This window comes from Schistocerca cancellata, chromosome 1, assembly GCF_023864275.1.
Source record: "Schistocerca cancellata isolate TAMUIC-IGC-003103 chromosome 1, iqSchCanc2.1, whole genome shotgun sequence".
Taxonomy (NCBI): domain Eukaryota; kingdom Metazoa; phylum Arthropoda; class Insecta; order Orthoptera; family Acrididae; genus Schistocerca; species Schistocerca cancellata.
In genome coordinates this window covers 1,066,518,162-1,066,532,779 of record NC_064626.1, presented here as the reverse complement: position 1 = coordinate 1,066,532,779, position 14,618 = coordinate 1,066,518,162, and the positions used below count along the sequence as shown (strand labels likewise).

Genomic DNA, 14,618 nt, shown 5'->3' with positions numbered 1-14,618 from the left:
GCCACCACATTGAACATCTATTGGCCTGACATGTCGGGACACACTCTATTCCACTCCGTAATTGAAAACGGAATCCACGTGTTAACGTGTACCTCACCCCTCATGGTAATGTACATGTGCGTCAGTGAAAAAGACCAATAAAAAGGTGTTAGCATGTGGACGTAATGTGCTGTTCCAGTCTCTTCTGTACCTAAGGTCCATCACCGTTCCCTTTGGATCCCTACGTAATTCGGTGCTCTCCGATACACACGATCGAGCAGCGGAGGAGTGGTACTCAAGCGTCAACTTTAGGTTACAATATCTCCGGATGTAATTAACATTTTACAATGCAGCAAACGGCACTGATTACGTATTTGTTTATATGTTCAGATGTGCTAACAAAAATAACGGGGTTCCATTTAAAAAAACGTAGGTTTGTGTTAAAAACATACTTCCGTGCATTTTTTTATGGTTTGTATTAACCAATTACGCTAGCCCCTCTCGGTCTGTGGAATCGATTCGTCAGTATTTGATGTGGTTTACGAAATATATCCAGCGGTAATGTTAGGTGACTCACCCTGTATATATCGGCAAGCAAATACCTTCTAAGGACACAAATCACTGATACCAACTCTCCCTCACAGATATTGGCCACGGGGCCGCAAGAGGGATAGTCTATACTACATCTGAGCTAATGTTGCCAGACAAAACAATCTACTAACTCAATGGCGCCACGGCTCAGTGACTAACCTCTACCTATCGGCCACTGTTTCTATCTCACTCGAGGTTTTGAAGACACGAAGAACGTTCTGCAGGAAATCTCTAGCAAGACTAGGGACTGACTTACAGCTTGTAACAGACAACTAATGCTCGCGCACTGTTACTTAAGCGCGGGTCTCTCCCTGGTGCCGCTGCCGCTCCGAGGGGAGTGAGCCGGGCGTGGTGACCGAGCGGTTCTAGGTGCTTCAGTCCAGAACCGCGCGACTGCTGCTGTCGCAGGTTCGAATCTTGCCTCGGGCATGGATGTGTGTGGTGTCCTTAGGTTAGTTAGGTTTAAGTAGTTCTATGTTCTAGGGGACTGATGACCTCAGCTGTTAAGTCCGATAGTGCTCAGAGCCATTTGAACCATTTGAAGGGGAGTGATTCTCGCGGGCAGTGTGATTGGTTTGCGCGCAGCCATGTTCCTGCTGGGGACACAGGTCCACGTACTTCTGTTACCAACTGTCCCAGACTATACTTGTGTGGTATCTCAGTGAACCATAATTTCCCCATTGGAAGACACTCAAATCTGGTATCTGGCCGCGACTTAGGTGTCGTGAAAAGGAAGTTACGAATGTGCGACCGAGTACTTATTCCAGGTCAGTGTCTGTCACTTATCACCGAATCCAGCCGCCTTCGTCGCTTCAAAGTTTAGGCATCAAAATTAAGAGAAGTAAGATCCTCGTATACGAAAAGGTCGTCAACTTAGCTGAAGCAATGGCCAGACGCACTAGAAAACAGGACATTTGCTCCCTATTAGCTTCTGTAGTGTGAGTACAGTTAAAAAAAAAAAAGCAAGTAGTGCTAAGTCCTTTATCGGAGAAGCCGATGTCCATACTTTTACAGTGAAAGCCAGAACATATTTTCCCAACGAGAACATTAGGCTTTCTCAAACAGAAGCATACGATGAGAAGCTTAAATAAACAAGACGAGAAAAGATGGTATTGAGAAACGACAATCGATAGTATCAAGTCATATAATAAGCTTAAGGCGTTGCCTATGACACAAGAAGATGAAGATGGCTGAAAAGTGACTAGAACAAATTAGTTTTGTAACATGTTTTGTGCTAATTTTTGTATAAACTTAGGGCAGTTTTGTGACACTTAGTGTTTTAGAGATATTAAACCTATTCATCGGTTTGGGTTCATAAACATTGAGAAACAGTAAGTTATTGATCATAATGTAAATGTGCTTGATACCATGTTTATGTACGGTAATTTTTCTGTGTAATAATACTCTAGATATATCTATATACTTGATGACTAACTGAAACCCTCAGCTGCCAACAAGTGTTGTCGATATACCTCGATGTGGACAACTGAAAATGTGTGCCCCGACCGGGACTCGAACCCGGGATCTCCTGCTTACACGGCAGACGCTCTATCCATCTGAGCCACCGACGACACAGATGAATCTGTCCCCTCGGTGGCTCAGATGGATAGAGCGTCTGCCATGTAAGCAGGAGATGAATCTGTATCCTCGGTGGCTCAGATGGATAGAGCGTCTGCCATGTAAGCAGGAGATCCCGAAGTCGTGTCCCGGTCGGGGCACACATTTTCAGCTATCCACATCGAGGTGTATCAAGAACACCTGTCGGCAGCTTAGGGTTTCAGTTAGTCATCATTTATTCCAGGGAAAAGCTGCACGGTCATTTACAGCATCTGTTCTTTCGAGAAAAGTTACTGTCTTCATATATATATCTATATACTTTATATTACATTATTTGCAATTGAAATACTGTCGTTCATCAAATATAAGCTTTCCTTTCTATCTAATTTAAATAAGTGCCTTATATATATTTCCTTCCTCATGAGGGAATACCTCCACGTGATAAAATCAGCATTGCAAGTACAAACGTTTTTCAAACTAGGTAATATTAGCGTTACACTTTCCAGCAAATGAAGTGTTTCACAACAGAAAGAAATTCGGCATAAATACTTAAATAAGATTGCGGAATGTTTCGTGCTTCCTCCTGAATAATATATTAAATGTAAGCTGTCTCCTTTTAGAAACAGGCTATTTTATTGTGGAAAAAAGTAACTTGACGCGGACATTTCCTGTTGGCTGTTCCAGAAAATCGACAGAAGCCGGATTGACTGATTCTGGCAATTCCTGTTTAACGACCGAATCGGACTACAAAAAAATACGCCAACTTTGGAAGTGAATCCTAAGCAATACCGCAGACCTGTTAGTTTGCTGTCAGCTGTTGTCCTAAATGCTACCTCCGGTGCACAGGTATTATTGCGCTCGTGGAAATCTATTTCACGGACGCCGCAATCTACATCTACGTCTACATCTACATGATTACTCTGCAATTCACATTTAAGTGCTTGGCAGAGGGTTCATCGAACCACAATCATACTACCTCTCTACCATTCCACTCCCGAACAGCGCGCGGGAAAAACGAACACGTAAACCTTTCTGTTCGAGCTCTGATTTCTCTTATTTTATTTTGATTATCATTCCTACCTATGTAGGTTGGGCTCAACTAAATATTTTCGCATTCGGAAGAGAAAGTTGGTGAGTGAAATTTCGTAAATAGATCTCGCCGCGACGAAAAATGTCTTTGCTTTAATGACTTCCATCCCAACTCGCGTATCATATCTGCCACGCTCTCTCCCCTATTACATGATAATACAAAACGAGCTGCCCTGTTTTGCACCCTTTCAATGTCCTCCGTCAATCCCACCTGGTAAGGATCCCACACCGCGCAGCAATATTCTAACAGAGGGCAAACGAGTGTAGTGTAAGCTGTCTCTTCAGTGGACTTGTTGCATCTTCTAAGTGTCCTGCCAATGAAACGCAACCTTTGGCTCGCCTTCCCCACAATATTATCTGTGTAGTCTTTCCAACTGAAGTTGTTCGTAATTTTAACACCCAGGTACTTAGTTGAATTGACAGCCTTGAGAACTGTACTATTTATCGAGTAATCGAATGCCAACGGATTTCTTTTGGAACTCATGTGGATCACCTCACACTTTTCGTTATTTAGCGTCAACTGCCACCTGCCACACCATACAGCAATCTTTTCTAAATCGCTTTGCAACTGACACTGGTCTTCGGATGACCTTACTAGACGGTAAATTACAGCATCATCTGCGAACAACCTAAGAGAACTGCACAGATTGTCACCCAGGTCATTTATATAGATCAGGAACAGCAGAGGTCCCAGGACGCTTCCCTGGGGAACACCTGATATCACTTCAGTTTTACTCGATGATTTGCCTTCTATTACTACGAACTGCGACCTTCCTGACACGAAATCACGAATTCAGTCGCACAACTGAGACGATACCCCACAGGCCCCCAGCTTGATTAGAAGTCGCTTGTGAGGAACGGTGTCAAAAGCTTCCCGGAAATCTAGAAATACGGAATCAACTTGAGATCCCCTGTCGATAGCGGCCATTACTTCGTGCGAATGAAGAGCTAGCTGCGTTGCACAAGAACGATGTTTTCTGAAACCATGCTGATTACGTATCAATAGATCGTTCCCTTCGAGGTGATTCATAATGTTTGAATACAGTATATGCTCCAAAACCCTACTGCAAACCGACGTCAATGATATAGGTCTGTAGTTCGATGGATTACTCCTACTACCCTTCTTAAACACTGGTGCGACCTGCGTAATTTTCCAATCTGTAGGTACAGATCTATCGGTGAGCGAGCGGTTGTATATGATTGCTAAGTAGGGAGCTATTGTATCAGCGTAATCTGAAAGGAACCTAATCGGTATACAATCTGGACCTGAAGACTTGCCCGTATCAAGCGATTTGAGTTGCTTCGCAACCCCTAAGGTTTCTACTTCTAAGAAACTCATGCTAGCAGCTGTTCGTGTTTCAAATTCTGGAGTATTCCATTCGTCTTCCCTGGTGAAGGAATTTCGGAAAACTGTATTCAATAACTCCGCTTTAGCGGCATATTCGTCGGTAACAGTTCCATCGGCACTGCGCAGCGAAGGTATTGACTGCGTCTTGCCGCTTATGTACTTTACATACATTTCTTCGGATTTTCTACCAAATTTCGAGACAATCTCGGTGAGTTAACATGGTGCTGTTTACTCTCTGTATTCTTTACATTGTTTCTACTTTGCTGTCACCGGTGTATACTGTTTTGTGGCAAAATAAAAACAACCTTCCAATATTTCCGTTTGTTGCTCTAATTTTGGACACCATTGAATTATGCGTTAGCGATAGCAGTTCCATATGGATGTTATCGCGTAGTGATTAATTAATTGAATGGTTATTATTGAATTCTTCTTTCAACGATAACTGTGCCGTTATTCTTATTGTATGAAACGGTTTTGAAAAATAGAAACAATAAATATTTTCTATTTTATGTTTGTTAAAAAACCACAGCTGATTTTTTTCTCAGGGCGCTATCACCAACAATAGCATATATATCCCAACGTGAAGACATTAGTCCTACTCATGATGGATTAAAAATCCTTTTTTAATATTACGCGATAGTACATTTAAACAATTTTTAATTGATTTTCTATGTGGAGCTTGATGCTCCAGGATAGCTGCCTATGTGCAATGGCAGCGTAAGGATTCATTGATATTCTTATTAATAAAAACTGTACCTCTGGCCTAATATGAATTGGAAAATATTTCAGGACGCCGTTTTCAAATTATTAAAATTATTCCTTCTACACTTTTAGCATTAAATGACTGTTGGAAGAACTTACATAATTTTTGTCATTAATGGCGTCGCTACAACAATGAGCCTACACAGAAATGGCCAGGACAACAGTTAATTATTACGTACTGAATCATATACAGGATAGGTACTCACTATTTACAAAAACACGCACTACAATTATTAATCTCATATATATTTAGCACAATTATATTTCTACTACAAATAATTGTATCAGTTACAGACCGTGAACAATTAACGTCCGTTAGCGAGAACAGCAGAATCGATAAGACAATGAACCAGAAAACACTCATTCTTCCTCTACAAAAGAACTCAGATAATAATGTTTGCAATTTTGATGGCGCAGATAACGCTTCTCCGTTGTTAAGTCTTTGCAATGTATTTCCCCCATTTTTTTCGGTGGCAATGCTATAATGTGAAGGCCGAAAACGGCAGTGGATTTAGATAAAGCGCATACCAGCAACTCGAGTGCTCTTTCATTAAACGAGAATGATATGTTTATAAGCTCAGTACTGCAGTCAGTTATTCTAATTCGAACGTACTTTAATACGCACTTGGTCAATGCAATTAAATGATGAACAAGATGATATTTGATCAAACTGCAGTGTTTCTGATACCAACATCTTCTGAACATTGTATAATGCAGCATACTTTTTATTTCTAGTAGAACAAGTTTACACATCATAGGCAGCGTGCAGTAAACAGTGGACAAGACGATTTTTTTTTTGGGTCATCAGTCTTCTGACTGGTTTGATGCGGCCCGCCGCGGATTCCTCTCATATGCCAAACTCTTCATCTCAGACTAGCAGTTACTTCTGTAAAATATCTGGGACTATGCGTACGGAACGATTTGAAGTGGACATATAAAATTAATTTTTGGTAAGGCGGGTACCAGGTTGAGATTCATTGGGAGAGTTCATAGAAAATGTAGTCCATCAACAAAGGAGATCGCTTACAAAACACTCGTTCGACCTATACTTGAGTATTGGCCATCAGTGTGGAATCCGTACCAGGTGGGGTTGACAGAGGAGATAGAGAAGATCCATAGAAGAGCGGCGCGTTTCGTCACAGGCTTGTTTGGTAAACGTGAAAGCGTTACGGAGATGTTTAGCAAACTAAAGTGGCAGACTCTGCGGGAGAGGCGCTCTGCATCGCGGTGTAGCTTGCTGTCCAGGTTTCGAGAGGGTGCGTTTCTGGATGAGGTATCGAGTATATTGCTTCCCCCTACTTATACTTCCCGAAGAGATCACGAATGTAAAATTAGAGAGATTCGAGCGCGCACGGAGGCTTTCCGGCAGTCGTTCTTCCCGCGAACCATACGCGACTGGAACAGGAAAGGGAGGTAATGACAGTGGCACGTAAAGTGCCCTCCGCCACACACCGTTGGGTGGCTTGCGGAATATAAATGTAGGCGTAGATGTAGATGTAGTAGCACTTGCAACCTAAATGCTCAATTATTTGGTGGATGTATTCCAATCTCTGTCTTCCTCTACAGTTTTTGCCCTCTGCAGCTCCCTCTAGTACCACGGAAGTCATTCCCTCATGTCTTAACAGATATCCTACCACGCTGTCCGTTCTCCTTATCAGTGTTTTCCACAAATTCCTTTGCTCTCCGATTCCGCGCGGAACCTTCTCAGACGATACCTCGAGCAAACTTTTGTCTTTATTATACCAGCGCCTTCTGAGTGTTGTAAAAGAAGGATAAACGCTGATGAAATTATTCAGTACACGACGTGAGGAAATGGCGCGGAAAATAGCTGATACACGTAGGGAGCAGCAAATGGAAATATTGTCATGACTGCAGGAGGGAGATAATAAGCGCCGAGGTTGGAAGAAATGCGTGTCTGGGGACCTACGGAGCGCTCTGTGTCGTGAGATAAGGGCAGACGCTGTTATGACAGCAAGTGTCCCTGGGGCGCGCCTTCATAGCGCGATCTTGGGCGCCGCCTGTCGGCCTGCGTGTTATTTAATTGGCCGGGGCAGCAAATGTGGCGCCGAGGATGTGCCCTGTGGAAGGGTAAGGGCGAGGGCTAGGGAGAGCGCCGTTCGCCCCCTGCACTCGTTTTCCAGGCGGCTGCTCAGTTTTTGCCCGCCTGATGGACGTGTTTATTAGCGCGTTATGAGCAGACGAGGGTGCCCGCGCGATCTCCGGGGACGCCCTATCGCAGGCGGCATTCTGCCGTTCACAGCTGCCCTTTCATGCGGCCGACGATGCTTCTCCGTGCGATGATCCGGAGACAGTTCGAGTCTTGGGGAGCGTGTTCGCGTTCAGATATCGTGTCGTATCGATGCAGTCATAAAATTCTTGCATCAGCCAACTGCTAACGAACAGTAGGATTATCATCACTAGCCATTTGTCATTGATATTGGGACAGAGGACTCTTTTATACTTTTTTTTCTGGGTTACGTTCTACAACTATTCGGATCCAAGTTGTAAGGTGGCTATAAAGTCCGCAACCATTCACCATCAGAAAGTAAACCGTCTAGTCACAGAGGACTCTTTTATACTTTTTTTTCTGGGTTACGTTCTACAACTATTCGGATCCAAGTTGTAAGGTGGCTATAAAGTCCGCAACCATTCACCATCAGAAAGTAAACCGTCTAGTCACATTAATGTGGCTACCGCCTAAGTTCGAAGTCAATGTGCAATAACCACTCACAGATGGCAGGTGGCAGCTGTAGCAATGGAGGATATACAAGGTGATTTTTTTCCACCATGTACAAACTAGCGATTGATCGATGAGAAGATACACTACTGGCCATTAAAATTGCTACACCAAGAAGAAATGCAGATGATAAAGGGGTATTCATTGGACAAACATATTATACTAGAACTGACATGTGATTACATTTTCACGCAGTTTGAGTGCATAGAGCCTGAGAAATCAGTACCCAGAACAACCACCTCTGTCCGTAATAACGGCCTTGATACACCTGGTCATTGAGTAAAAAAGAGCTTCGATGGCGTGTACAGGTACAGCTGTCCATGCAGCTTCAACACGATACCACAGTTCATCAGGAGTAGTCACTGGCCTATTGTGACGAGCCAGTTGCTCGGCCACCATTGACCAGACGTTTTCAATTGGTCAGAGATCCGGACAACGTGCTGCCCAGGGCAGCAGTCGAACATTTTCTGTATCCAGAAAGGCCCGTACAGGACCTGCTACATGCGGTCGTGCATTATCATGCTGAAATGTAGGGTTTCGCAGGGAACGAATGAAGGGCAGAGCAACGGGTCGCAACACATCTGAAATGTAACGTCCATTGTTCAAAGTGCCGCCAATGCGAACAAGAGGTAATCGAGAAGTGTAACCAAAGGCACCCCATACCATCACGCCGGGTGATACGCCAGTATGGCGATGACGAATACACGCTTCCAATGTGCGTTCACCTCGATGTCGCCAAACACGGATGCGACCATCATGATGCTATAAACAGAATCAGGATTCATCCGAAAAAATGACGTTTTGCCACTCGTGCACCCAGGTTCGTCGTTGAGTATACCATCGCAGGCGCTCCTGTCTCTTATGCAGCGTCAAGGGTAACCGCAGTCATGGTCTCCGAGCTGATAGTCCGTGCTGCTGCACACGTCGTCGAACTGTTCGTGCAGATGGTTGTTGTCTTGCAAACGTCCCCATCTGTTCACTCAGGGATCGAGACGTGGCTGCACGATCCGTTACAGCCATGCGGATAAGATGCCTATCATCTCGACTGCCAGTGATACGAGGCGCCGGCCGGAGTGGTCGTGCGGTTCTAGGCGCTACACTCTGGAACCGAGCGACCGCTACGGTCGCAGGTTCGAATCCTGCCTCGGGCATGGATGGGTGTGATGTCCTTAGGTTTGATTAGTTCTAAGTTCAAGACGACTGATGACCTCCGAAGTTAAGTCGCATAGTGCTCAGAACCATTTGAACCATTTTTGATATGAGGCCGTTGGGATCCAGCACGGCGTTCCGTATTACCCTCCTGAACCCACCGAGTCCATATTCTGCCAACGCGAGCAGCAATGTAGCGATACGATAAACCGCAATCGCGATAGGCTGCAATACGACGTTTATCAAAGACGGAAACGTAATGGTACGTATTTCTCCTCCTTACACGAGGCATCACAACAACGTTTCACCCTGCACCGCCGGTCAACTACTGTTTGTGTATGAGAAATCGGTTGGAAACTTTCCTCATGTCAGCACGTTGTAGGTGTCACCACCGGCGCCAACCTTGTGTGAATGCTCTGAAAAGCTAATCATTTGCATATCACAGCATCTTCTTCCTGTCGGTTAAATTTCGCGTCCGTAGCACATCATCTTCGTGGTGTAGCAATTTTAGTAGCCAGTAGTGTAAGAAACAAAGAAAAAAGGTATAATGAACTTATCTCCGGAAATGCATGGTTTCCATACTAGAGAGCATTTATTCAATCATACATTGTTACAGAGACTTCGGTCTAATACGCGCTGTACCGTGCCGCCACAGTTACAGTAGCGTATGTGTTGATAATGGTTTACATGTGCAACACATGCATGTACGTGCCGTAGCATGTTCTGTCTCACACGTTCACATCGGCCGGGGTGCATCCAAACAGTGTCAAAGGCAGCATGAATACGCTGCTCCATTGTCTCCAGATCTGGAATGGGCTCCATAACCAGAATTGAGATACGGTGAACGAGCAGGCTGTGCAACTGGACCCTCTCGTCCGATCCATCTATCAGGGAAGACACGACTGAGATGCGTTCAGATGTTAACGGCGAAGTGGGTTGGAGCACCATCACGTAGCAGCCACATAACCCTTTGAATAATCAATAGCACTTCTTCCAGCAGTGGAGGCAAAGTCAGCCGCAAGAAATGCCGATAGTTCCGGCCTGTTAGGCGACGTGGAAGGAAGGCTGGCCCCAAAATATGGTCGCCTTCCGGTCCACACATTTCGGCTGAACCGATGCCGATGATTTGCTGTCACCAAACCGTGGGAGTTATGCATACTATTCCACAGACGACTGTTACGAAAGTTGAAGACACCACTCCGAGTAAAGGTGACCTCATCTGTGAGTAGGATGGATGACGCAAATCACCGAGTCGTGTTTGACTGGTGAAGAAACAAGTGACAAAGTGCTCCTTGTATGGATAGTCTGTCCCTAGTAAGCCCTGCCCACGACGTATGTGATAATTGACATGGAGAATGTGAGAGGTGGCATGAGCCCCCTCTCATATTTCTATCTTACGATTCTCCTCTATAATTGCATGCGGTGGAAAGTTGCTATTCCTTCACGCGCGGACTTCCCACGCAGCGTCTCTCGTCACCCGGGTGGTCCGGTGACAGGCGGGCTCTGCTGATCTGGAAAGCTTTAAGCCGACGGGTGTGAGGAAGTCGAGTGAATGCTTTGCAGACACCGACATTGTCAAGAGGCACGCCCGCAGAGCTTGAAGTAGTGGCTGGGCTAGAGGTTCCGTTACTTCGCAGAAACTTAGCGAAAACACGTTCTGGCGGGCTACCAGCGGTGCGTGGGAATGACTTGTGTACCCAGGCAGCTGTGGCGGGAAAATTCCCGCACTTTCTGCAAAATAGTAACTGTGATTGGCTTGCTCAGGGCATAGCTCCGTGACGTAGCAAGATCGGCGCTGAAATTGGCGCCAAGAATCTCCATTGGTGGAATGGTAGCGTTCCGGCAATGGAGTGGAATTTCCGCCGGTTTTCGAGTTGCTGATTGGAACGTTTAGCCACGGCCACTGTCGTGGGGGCGGGAATGTTCTGTGTTCGGTTTTGGTACGGGTGCTCTTGTGGGTAGTCGTCTCTCGCCTTTCGGTCGAGGACGTCGAAGCAACCAGCCAACGGCTCCGGTACGGCAGATCGTGTTCTGGGAGTCAAGAAGTCGGTTTGGTAATGTATGTCCGCAGCACCGGCAGATAGGGATTTTCCTAGGTGACAATCAGAGCTCAGCAGAGTGCGCCTGTTCGTCTTTTTTTTTTCCTAACTTTGTTCTGTCTTGGGTAGCAGCAATTAATGGTGGGTTGGCTATGTGTTTTCTCTAAGAATTGAGTTGCTAGGAATTGGCTGCACATACCACTTCGTCATAATCCTCACAATCTAGTTTAGGGACAACTTCAATTTCACAGCGTTTGTTTAAGTATCCAATTAGAGCCAATTTGATATATTGTTAATGTTTCATGTGTTGTTGTTTATTATTTTGTGTTTAGTCTTAATAAATCATATTGTTATTTTGGACAGAACTTTCATTCTGTTAATAGATAGAGCAACCCCATCATTCCTCACTATGTTAATGAAACCTTCGTTTAATTAACTTATTTAACAAATTAAATTATTGCAGGTGCCAAACTCTCTTCTACTCCACTGGCAGGGTTGATTAGAGTTAGTTCGCGTATTTTTTTTTATCCTTGTGCAACAGGAAAAGTTGGAGTTAGAAAAGGGGGGGCTTAGAGCATCATGTACATATGTAAATTCTCTAAGAATTGAGTGTTAAAAACACTGCTAGCCCCGGCACCTCGCATAATATGGCGACCCTTGGCCTCGGATCTTCCCTGTGAATCTCTGATAAGCAAACAGGATTCTTAGTAGGAACATTCTATTTTTTTTCTCTCTTTTTTTTATTGATTAATACCCAAGTTTTTTTTTCCGGTAGTTCCGCGTTTAGTTTTAAGTAGCGGCGCATGATTACAGTTTTTGTTTTCAGTGTATATATTTTTTTTTGTTTTGTTTTTTTTGTTCATTGTTTTTTTGTGTTTCGTTGGTGTGGTGTCCGTACCACATCGCACTTTGTCGGATTTGTGTGCGGTTTCTGTACCACTTCAAATTGTGCTTGTAATTACAGCGTTGGAACAGCGTTGTTGAAATTTTGTGTCTATGTGTAAAAATATATGGAGTAGATTAATTTTATTGTGCATTTTAGATAAATTTGTTTTTCATGAATGATAACGAGAAGTAAGGCACGACTATTATCGAGCGAAGCTAAAACAAAAGAGGATAGCATAATGGATAAGGGGCAGTTTAACGGGAATAGGTTCGGAGATGAGATGGGCACATTTTTAGCAGGACAGGACGCCAGGGTCTTTGATGAGGAAGGTGATTTGGACGCGATCTCAGAGCAGCGTTGCGGCCGTGATTATGATAGTGAAGTAGAGGATGAAACAGAGACAGTCACACAGGTCGAGACGGTAGCAGAAGTTTATAATCAAACGAACGAGAGCAGACAGGGGCCAGCTCGGCCACGTCAGAGCTCTAGCGCCCAGGTGTCCAGAGTTACATCACCCATGGGTGACGAGGATCAAAATGATGACATTAACCCAATACTGAGCTTCCTACGATCAATGAAAGAAGAAGCTGACGAACAACGTAAGAGGGAGAAGGAAGAAGCTGACGAACAGCGTAAGAAGGACACTGAGGCAATAATTTCGCATATAGGGGAAATTCGTGGGGAATTACTAACAATAAAGAAAGAATGTGGAGAGGTAAAACAAATGTCAATGGCTGCACAAAAAGTAGCAGGCCTGGCTAAAACGGCAGCAATAGGGGCAATGAAAGTCGCGGAAGCAACTTCTAAACTCGCAGGGCGCTTGCGACGTACAACACAATCCCACTCAAAATCCCTAGCGTTCTTAAAAATTCAGGGTAATATCGCGGTTGCGAACAACACGAAACGAATGGAAGAAGTAGAGAGTCGGATAGCAAAACTAGAGCAAAACGGGCACACGAGCACTGCGCGTTCGGATACCAATGATGGAGTACACAGAATTGTGTCTCCGAGGAAAAGCCCGCCGTGCTCTAGCCCAATGACCGAGTGCGGAACTAACAATGCACACGCAGAAACAGCGAGTAATAGCTCCAATAATTGTAGCCCACTTGTGAATTCTGAGTGCCACTTCCACTGTGATACAGAGGTAGCACATCACAGTTATCACCAAGATAGAACAGGACACTCAGCAGACGTGCAAGTATCGGAAACGAGTGACAACACCAGTGCGAGGATCAGACAGGATTTTGATCAGAATCATTTCCTGTCGATACTAAAATTCCAGAAGTTCAAAGAAAATGGAGGGTCGATGCATCCGAAGAGCTGGGTGATGCAGTTTACAAATTCATTACCGGCATCATGGCCAACCCAGGCAAAATTAGAATTCATGTGTGGACACATCGAAGGCCAAGCCGCGGAAAAGATGCGGGGTGTAGCAGTGACGTGTCGGACTTATCAGGAATTTGTTGGTGCATTCCTGCGGACCTACTGGTCAAAGGAAACGCAGGACAGGATTAAAGATGAAATAATATTTTGTCCTGAACTGGAGGTGTCCGGGTATAGGAGCGCAACCAAATTTCTTGATGAGTTACTCAAGAAGAATCAATTTTTAGATAGTCCATATAGCAACGGAGAAATCATTAAATTTTGCTTTTCCAAATTGCCAGTTAGGTACCAACAGACACTTGTCGGCAAGTGTGGATCTGACATAGAAGCATTCAAGAGTCTATTGCGCGAACTCGAAGTAGTCTTTGATAAACAAGACGCAAAGGACAGGAAGAAGGGGCAAAGTAACAAATACCACGGGCCAGGAAGGGAAGACGACAACAGATCGCATAATCGCACTGGTCAGTTAGGAAACCAGGGTTACGGAAGTCAAGGTTACGCTATTCAAGGTTATGGAAACCAAAGACAAGGAAACCAGAACGTCAGGGAGCAGGGTCAATCTAGACAAGGAATCTGGGATAGGAGGAATAACGAACGGCAAAGCGACCGTAATTGGAGAGAGCGAAACCAAGGACAACAGTGGAACCAGGAGATTGAAACTAGACCCGCAAATCCTAATGCACGTCAGAGGAGGGGGAGCTTAACAAGGGATTGACGCCAGACTAGTGCGAACACAGGCCGCCGGAATTTCGCACGTAATCTCGGACCTGGCCAACTACGGATGATACATTACGAAGATTTATCAGAAATCCTGCTCGAGGAACATAAAGCAACTCCTCGACAAGATCGGCAGCCTCTTATCACAGTAGCAATAGCTGAAAAGAGTATGAATGCGATAATAGATAGTGGAAGCTACATAACAGCAATATCTGAGGCAGCATACAAGATGTGCTCTCAGGAGATGGACTGGCCTGTCCTATCGGTTAAGAAAACCAAAATAAAAGGGGCATTAGCGGGAAAATGTACGGAGGTCACCCAACAAACAAGACTGGAATTCTCCTGCCAAGGACACAAAATAGAGTCTAACTTCTGGATTGT

General features: G+C 44.7%; 1 non-coding gene across 1 annotated transcript; it reads right to left on the bottom strand.

The window, feature by feature from the left end:
- Window positions 1-2,067: 2,067 nt before the first annotated feature.
- Window positions 2,068-2,142, bottom strand: Trnat-ugu (transfer RNA threonine (anticodon UGU)). The gene has a single exon. It is a non-coding gene; the product is annotated as a tRNA-Thr (tRNA).
- Between the last annotated feature and the right edge of the window lie 12,476 nt (window positions 2,143-14,618).